The following is an 8907-nucleotide window of genomic DNA, read 5'->3' as shown; positions in this document are numbered from 1 at the left end:
TCCCTCAGTCACTCAACCAAAATGCAATTGTCGTAAAGAATTCGATGAAATCATAAAAAAAACCAAACAAGCATATTATAGGTTAATCACATTAAATATATATTTCCATGGTGAATTTATTTAGGAACCTAAATATGTGCTTTTATAAATTTAGTAAAATTTAAAATCGATATTATTGACTTATTTGAAAGGAGGCAATTGCACTCTTTCTATACTGGGACGGCTACGGCGAGCCACGGAGGGAGAGGGAGCAGGCTGCTTTGCTTTTTTTAACCATGGCATCGCACTATCGCAGGACAAACGGAAAGAGGGCCGTGTGCTTTGGCTTTGCAAATTTGTCAACACAGCAATGATGCACGCACCGCATCGCGCGTGAAATGCCAAAGCAGCAACAAAACCGAAACAAACAAAGAACATTCAAGTCGTCGTCGTGCCGTGCCGGGGGGGGGGGGGGGGGGGGGGGGGGGGGGGGGGACGCGCCGATCGACGACACAAGGGTATATTTCGAGTGGACGTGTGAAGCCAGCATGGTTCGAATTACCACTCCAGCAGATGATAATCTCAGGTCACAGTCTTACAGATGATGACTACTGTGAAAGGACTCGATCATCTCTCTTTCTCTCTACTAGGGACCTTTCCATTGCCGGATCTCGGATAGATGTTCCACACCCTCACGGCGAGATCGAGCAACAGGCCCCTGTTCTTTCAGCAGCTTCATATGCGTGTCATACATCGAGCAGGCTACTTGCTACATCATTTACTATAGGATTTGTAGGACATGTTAGTGGTCAAGCAAATGAATCAAAGGATCAGACCAGAGCTGGTGCGCGGGCTCGGGCGGCGCGGGCGAGCGTGGGCGGGGGCGGCGCTGGCGCTGGCGGACGCGGGCGCGGGCGGCGGCGCTGGCGCTAGCGCGGGCGAGGGCGGGGGCGGGTGCGTGTGTGCGGTGTGTGTAGGCCGGCTGGGCCGGGAGGTTAAATCCCCCCTTTGCCGAGTGCCCCCCATCTGGCACCCGGCAAAGTTTTTTTTTAATTTTTTTTAATTATTTGCCGAATGTCACCTGGCCTGGCACTCGGCAAAGAGTTTTTTTTTAAAAAAAAATCTTTGCCGAGTGCCCCCGGACTGGCACTCGGCAAAGAGGGGTTTTAATTTTTTTTAAAAAAATTTGCCGAGTGTCATACGTCATGGCACTCGGCAAATCGGTGATTTGCCGAGTGTCATTTTTTGACACTCGGCAAACCATATTTTTTCACTTTTGACCTCTGTGGGGGTATTAACCCCTATACCCTTACGGCTGGGCTTGGGCCGGCCCGGATCATGGGGTCCAGTCCACTAGAAGACGACGCGCGGCCCGGCCAACCTGTTCGGAATCCCGCGCAAGGAATCAAGGCAGATTTGAAGATCAAGCAAGATCCTGGTCGGTTAGAATAGGAATCCTTATCCGTCCACCTATGACAATTGTAACTGGCTAGGATTAGTTTCCAGATCTATAACCCTGCCCCCCGGACTATATAAGGCGGGCAGCGGACCCCTCTAAAAAAGATCTCTCATTGACATACAGCAATACAATCAGATGCAGGACGTAGGTATTACGCCTTCGCGGCGGCCGAACCTGGATAAAACCTCGTGTCTGTCTTGCGTCACCGTCTTGTTTGTGGCTTGCGCATCTGTCTGCCGATAATCTACTACCTTGGGCATACCCCTAGGTAGACTACCGACCATATTTCGTCGACAGTGGCGCACTAGGTAGGGGGTGTGCGTACTGCTCTCCAAGCGAACAAGATGGTCATCATCTCCGGCTCCGAGGCTACGCCGAACGGCCTCACGTTCACCGTCGGCCAGATCACCTGGACCACTGGCTCCGACAACTTAATCGCCATGATCACGGAGGAGGTGCGGATTCAATCCGCATCGACCACTGCTTCACCTGCATCGGCTACGGCTCCGACCATGGTGGATCTGGCTCCGACCACGGTGGATCTGGCTCCGACCACGTCCGCATCGCCTTCCACCACGCCGAGAACCCGTCGTCCGCTTCCTCGCTACAAAGGGAAGCAGATCGACAACACCGACCTGCTCGACTCCATCGATCGGGTCGGCACCAAACTTGCTGAAACCCTAGCTCTGGTAAGTTCAATTCAAAGTCAACCTAATGAGCAGGTAACCGCTACCCACAACAGATCTACCCGACCAGCTCGGGCCAGTCGTCCTGCACGACTCGGTACAGATCTCGTGGTCACATCTACTCCTGAAGGGCGCTTCGCTCATCGCCGGCCAGCCTCCGCGACGGGTCTCCGGCTCTCCGAGTACGAAGCCTTGACAGAGAACTACCAGGCCTAGCCCTACGGCCTGCGAAACGCTGCCTCCAACTACGCGTACAATATACAACGCTGCCCGGATCTGTGTTTTATACATCGACCTCGGCCAAAGCTACGTAACTTCGTCAACATGGTCCGGATTGAGGATTATCAAGAAGGATCGGTCCACACAGTTCAAGAGGGTGGCTCAAGCTCTTCGTCCGGCATCGCATCTAATGCCTCCGTTTGCACCGAGCTCCAGCATCATGGCGATGAAGGCGTTGAATACGATCTGGATATCACAGACCACGCCCCAGGATACCCGCGATTCCCGTCCTTCCCTCCAAGGCAAGGAGACTTGATCAATGTTGTCAGTAATGACGAACCACCGACAGTCGGTGAGACGGAACAAGAAAGGCTGACACGCGAAGCACGCAATATTGATCGGTTTAATCGCCGACAAATCGAAGCCGAGGTAGAAGAGGAGGCCCGACGCATAAGGGTCCAGCCACGCGATCTTAACAATGCCTTTGACAGGGTGGGGGACAAGCAGGTCTTCAGGACTCCAAGCGCCAACGTAGCTGTTGCTATGGCGACAATGCAACGACTACCCAACACCCCGGAAACACAGGCAGTTCGTGATGATATACAAGCTTACCTGATGGCTGCTATGGCCCAGACCACAAAGATTGTAAATCAAGCCCGGGCTCCATCTGTCTTAGTCGAATCAAGCCACAGCCTCCAGTACTCAAGTTGCTCACAGCCACCCAACCAACGTGGTTCGTGCAACAATGACCCATCAGACAACCGTCAAGGCGAAAACGGTGGCCATGATGGTGGTCGAGACGACAACCGCCATCGGGATGACAACCGTCGTGACTTCTGGGACGACAACAGCCAAGACAACCGCAATAATCGCCGCGATAACCACGGTCGCAGGGTTAATCAGGGTGGCAACTGAGATCGCCGTGATGGCAATAACGATCTCCTCCATTACCTCAGAGAACGCGATCTGCACGATCGCATCAACCAAAGAGCCAACGATCGTGCATCCCACGAAAGCTATCGCCGTATGGAATATGATACTACCTACGGCCCTCCGGGTTTGAAGCAGTTTACTTTACATCTTCGCCAAGTCATATGGCCCAAGAACTTCAAGCTCGAAAAACTTTAGAAGTACGACAGCAAGGAGAACCCCGAATTATGGGTCATGCTCTACGAAACCACGTGCAGATCAGCCATGGCTGACGAGCACGTCATGTCTAACTACTTCCCAGTCGCTGTTGGCCATGCAGGTCACCAATGGCTGGTCAGCTTGTCGGCGAACTACTTTGATTCTTGGCAAGAGCTCAAGCAAGCTTTCATCGACAACTTCATTGCCACTTGTGAGCAACCCGGCAACAAATATGATCTGCAGCGGATTCGAGACCGGAGAGATGAGCCACTACGTGAGTACGTCCGACATTTCTCAGAGATGCGCATCAAGGTCCTGTCAATCTCTGACAACGAGGCAATCGAGGCTTTCATCACTGGTCTCCGCTTCCACGATGCCCTATGGGACAAGCTCCTCTGCAAGAGACCTGAATTAGTCACAGCGCTCCTGGCCACTGCCAAGAAATATGCAGATGCCGACGATGCTAAAAAGATAATCATCGAAGAAGCAGCAAGGGTTCCACACTCCAACCACCCCCACACCGCAACGACTACCGCGGTAACCGTGGTCGGAACGACAATTTTGATCGCCGCAACCAGCGCAACGACTCCCGCGACCATCACGACTAGCATAATCAGCGGCGTAACCGCCGTGATAATTACAGGGGGCAAGCGTGCTCGGGAAGACAACGGCGAGGTCAACACCGTTAAGAAAGGTGGCGGACGTCGCAACTACGAAGAAGACTACGCCAAAGCATTGAAAGGACCCTGCCAGCTCCACCCCAAGTCAAACCATACCATGGAGAATTGTCGCGTTCTCAAGTCTATCTACACGCGTCAACAGGCTCCGGATACGTCCGACAAGCCTAACGACGCAGGGGAACAGGCACAACGAGGACAACGATGATGAAGACGTAGATCCCCGTCACAAGTACGTCAAGCCAACCGATCGCGTCCACACCATCATTGGAGGCAAAGTGTCCATCGAGACCAAACAAGAACTGCAAGCTGCTCGCCCGCGCCTGCTTGAACGTGGCCAACACCGACAACCTCATCGCCGATCCGCGGCTCCCTCCTTGGTCTCACCGCGAGATCTCCTTCAGCAGAAAGGACCAATGGGCCGCAATACCTGAGCCAGGACGTTTTCCTCTGGTCCTTGATCCTTGCATCAACAGGGTCCAGTTCGACAGAGTGCTGATTGATGGTGGCAAGCTCCATTGATATACTGTTCAAGAACAGTTTGTCAGCCCTGAAGATAACCCCGGCTGATCTCAAGCCATACGAGGCTAAGTTCTGGGGTGTTCTCCCCAGACAGAGCTCTACTCCTCTCGGGCAGATCACGCTACCTGTGCAATTTGGTACCCTAGACCACTTCTGCACCGACTACGTCAACTTCGTGGTCGCCGACTTCGAAGGCACCTACCATGCTATCCTTGGTCGACCAGCGCTCACCAAGTTCATGGCCATACCTCACTACAGGTATTTGGTGCTCAAGATGCCTACTGAGAAGGGGGTTCTAACTCTCAAGGGCAACATGTACATAGCTTACACCTGCGAGAATGACAGCTACAAAATAGCAGAGGCTCATGACCTCTCTATTCGCATGGCCAAGACCACGCTCGACGCCAAGAAGACCCTAGCCGACCACCTGGAGATCCTAGAGCTCGAGGCCCCACGCAAGAACGTCAAGTCCAAAGAGCACAAAACGATCCAGCTGGTCGACGGTGATCTCAGCAAAACGGCCCTTATCGGGGCCAACCTGGATCCTAAATAGGAAGACGCGCTCGTCAGGTTCTTGAGGAGCAACGTGAGCGTGTTTGCATGAAACCTGCTGACATGCCCGGTGTACCTCGGAACTTGATCGAGCACTCCTTAAATGTCGACGGCAAGGCCAAACCTATCAAACAGAAGCTACGACGGTTCGCTCGCGACAAAAAGAAGGCGATTAGGGTAGAAGTTACACGGCTTTTGGCAGCCGGATTTATTAAAGAAGTGTATCATCCGGAGTGGTTAGCCAACCCGGTTCCTGTACGCAAAAGAATAATGAATGGAGAATGTGCGTTGATTATACTGATCTTAACAAACACTGCCCTAAAGACCCCTTCGGCTTACCTCGCATAGACGAGGTCGTAGATTCAACGGCCGGTTACGAGCTGATTTCCTTTCTCGATTGCTACTCTGGTTATCACCAGATCACTCTCAAAAAGGACGACCAGATCAAGACATCGTACGACCTCCAAACTTTTTCTGCAGTCCTCATACAATACCTGGTACTCCATGTTCCAATGTGGCATATTTCTTGGACTTTTTCTATATTTCTTCAATTTATTTCATTTAATTGAATTTTCTTGAATAATTCAAATTATAACTGCCGGTCATTCGAATAATGAAAAAATGAATGAAAAAAATGATATTCATGTTATTTTAGTATAATGTGAGGCCGTATCCAGGACCAGACCATTAATTTCGAACATCTTTTTCACGAAACATGACCACGAACCTACGGTCGAGTTGTTTTTAAATTCTATAAAAAGCAAACGAAGTCCAAAAATCAGTGAAACTTATCAAGATGTCATGATATCATATGTAGATGCTGTGATAAAAATTTAAGAAGGTTTCGCGCAAGTTGTCACGTACGATGCTTGCAAACCGAAGAATCATAACTTCGTTTGCTTTTTATAGAATTTAAAAACACTTCGCACGCAAGTTCGCGGTCATGTTTCGTGAACAAGATGTCTAAATTTCGGGTCCGTTTCTGGATACGGCCTCACACTACACTCAGTAACATGACTATCATTTTTTGAATCATTAAATTCCATTATTCATACCACGTGCAGTTCAAATTTATATTTTCAAAAAAATTCAAGTAAACGAAAATAAGTAACTAAATATATCAAAAAGCCATAAAAATCCCCAAATTCTAACGAGGAGTTCCTGGTACTTTAAAAGGGCTGCACAAAAAATTTGGAGGCCAACAAAAAACTTTGCTGAGCGCCGAGGCATTCGACAAAGGACCCCCTTTGCCGAGTGCCAAGAATAAGGCGCTCCGCAAAGTGTTTTTTTTAATTTTTTTTTAGAAATTTCCTCTTTGTCGAGTGCCTTCAGAGGGGCACTCAGCAAAGGTATTTCAAAAAAAAATGTATTTTTTTAATTCCTCCCTTTGGCGAGTACCGAAGTGTTAGGTACTCGGCAAAGACATTTCAAAAAAATATTGGAATATTTGCCGAGCGTCGTGTCAGGGGTACTCGGCAAAGTATTTTCCAAAAAAAAATCGTTGGCCGCCTGCTTATCAGCAGGCACTCGGTAAAGAAGGACGTGGCACGAACACCGTTACGCGGGGGCAGCCTATGTCAAGTGCTGCGCTTTTGCCGAGAGCCTGACACTCGGTAAAAAAGTCCCTTTGCCGAATACCCTTTTTTGCCGAGTGCCCGGCACTCGGCAAAAAATTCTTTGTCGAGTGCAATTCTTTGCCGAGTGCCTGATTTTTTACACTCGGCAAAGTAGTTTGCCCTCGACAAATGTCCTGTTTCTGGTAGTGTCATATATATATATATATATATATATATATATATTATTATATGAGAGAGAGAGAGAGAGATGAGAGAGAGAGAGAGAGAGAGAGAGAGAGAGAGAGCATACGACGACCGAGGTTAGCGACGACGAGTTGTTGCTGCGATCCACATCGTTCGATCCTTTCTGTCTTCCTGAGCAGATTTCCTATATATAGCTACAGCTACACATAGCTGGTCGTTTTTGTTACTGCCTCTTATACTACTAGTCAACACAGCAGTTAGCGCAAGCGGCAATGGCGTCGTCGCCGTTGTCGGCGCCGGAGGAGGAGCGGAGCCACAGCGACGAGGAGGAGAACGGAGGCGGCGGAGGCGAGGGCCTACCGGAGGACCAGGTGTCGAGCTCCTCACGCGCGTGCCCCTCGACGACCTCCCCGCGTGCCGCATGGTGTCCACGTGGTGGCGCAGGCTCACGTACGAGCCGGCGTTCGCGCTGCTGCACTGCCGCCGCGCCGCCGCCGTGTCTGGCTACCTCGTCCAGAGCATGGCCCGCAACCGCTACCACACCGACTTCGTCTCCATGCACGGCTCTCTGGGGGCGGCGCCGAAGGCGATCTCCCTCGACTTCCTGCCGTCCGCGCACGTCCGCGTGGAGGCCGTGTCCGCGCACCGCGGCCTCGCGTGCTGCGTCGAGGCCGACACGGCACGGCCACCCTGCTACTACGTGTGCAAGCCGGCCTCGCGGCAGTGGCGGGCGCTGCCGAGCCCGGGTAAGGTTCCGCACGGCGGCGGTCGCCATGGTGGCCCGGCCTTCCGCCTCTAGCACCGCGGCGGAGTTCAAGGTCGTCCGGTTCTCTGTCCCAGCGCTGCGGGACCGGCTGCGCTGCGAGGTGTTCGACTCACGGCGGTTCGCGTGGCGCCGTGCCCCGGACGTGCCGCTGTGCCCGGACTCGCTCTTCCGGCCCGCGGCGCCCGCCGTGCGTGCGTACGGCGCTATGCACTGGCTCCGCTGGCCCGACCGCCTCACGGGCGCGCAGGACGTGTTCGCGTTCGACGTCAGGGCCGAGGCGTGGCGGCTCATCGCGCTGCCGAGGGAGGTGGACGAGATGGACGACCCGTGGGCGCGCAAGCGGATCGCCGCCGTGGAGGGGAGGCTGTGCCTGCTGGTGCTCACGGACGCCGCTGTGGACGAGGAGGTGCTGGAGATGTGGGAGATGGCTAGCTATGGAGAAGGGAGGTGGAGGAAGAAGATGACGGTGAGCTTGAAGAGCCTCCACGCGAAGGAAGGGCCGGCGGTGATCCTCGGTGACCTCCACTCCTTCGATGTCGCCTTCTTGCACAGCTTCTGCAGAGTCATGTGGTAATCAACTAGTAGCGCTGCATGACGATCGACATTAATTAGTTATTGAATTTGCATTCATAATCCAATAATAATGTGTTTGACTTGGATCGCAGGTATGATTTACGGAAGGGAAAGATGGCTGAAGTCCAAGTGAAGCACGTATGCATACAAGAAATTTTCAAGTACGAATCGGACTTGATTCCCTGCGACATAGGTAGAGCATGCCGGTCGCCAGATCGAAACTGCATGTTGTGATGATGATCATGACGACGACGACGACGATGATGACCACGACGTCGACAAATTCAATTAGCTTCTTGATCTTTACTGCTCGATTCTTGATCCGCTTCTATAGCATTCTTTTTTAGAGTAAAAAAAGCATTTTATTCCTATCTACGTGTAACTTAATGCACAATTATTAGTTCTAACCTTCGGCTCTTAAAAGACTCAACGAACACAATCCTCCAGTCATGCCCATCGGCGGGGTGCCTCATCATTGTATCTTTCTTACGCTCTCGCCATGCTAGCGCAACAGCTTAGCTGACTTTGCACATGCAAACAGCCTATGCACCCGGGAGCTATAGAGAAATATCAAACGATCTTTATG

The 8907-nt window shown here is 51.8% G+C and overlaps 1 pseudogene; it reads left to right on the top strand.

The window, feature by feature from the left end:
- Positions 1-7254: 7254 nt before the first annotated feature.
- LOC136499556 (F-box protein At5g49610-like) lies at positions 7255-8555 on the top strand (annotated as a pseudogene).
- The last annotated feature ends 352 nt before the right edge of the window (positions 8556-8907 follow it).

The sequence above is a fragment of the Miscanthus floridulus genome, chromosome 13, assembly GCF_019320115.1.
Source record: "Miscanthus floridulus cultivar M001 chromosome 13, ASM1932011v1, whole genome shotgun sequence".
Classification (NCBI taxonomy): domain Eukaryota; kingdom Viridiplantae; phylum Streptophyta; class Magnoliopsida; order Poales; family Poaceae; genus Miscanthus; species Miscanthus floridulus.
This window is presented reverse-complemented; position numbering and strand designations above follow the sequence as displayed.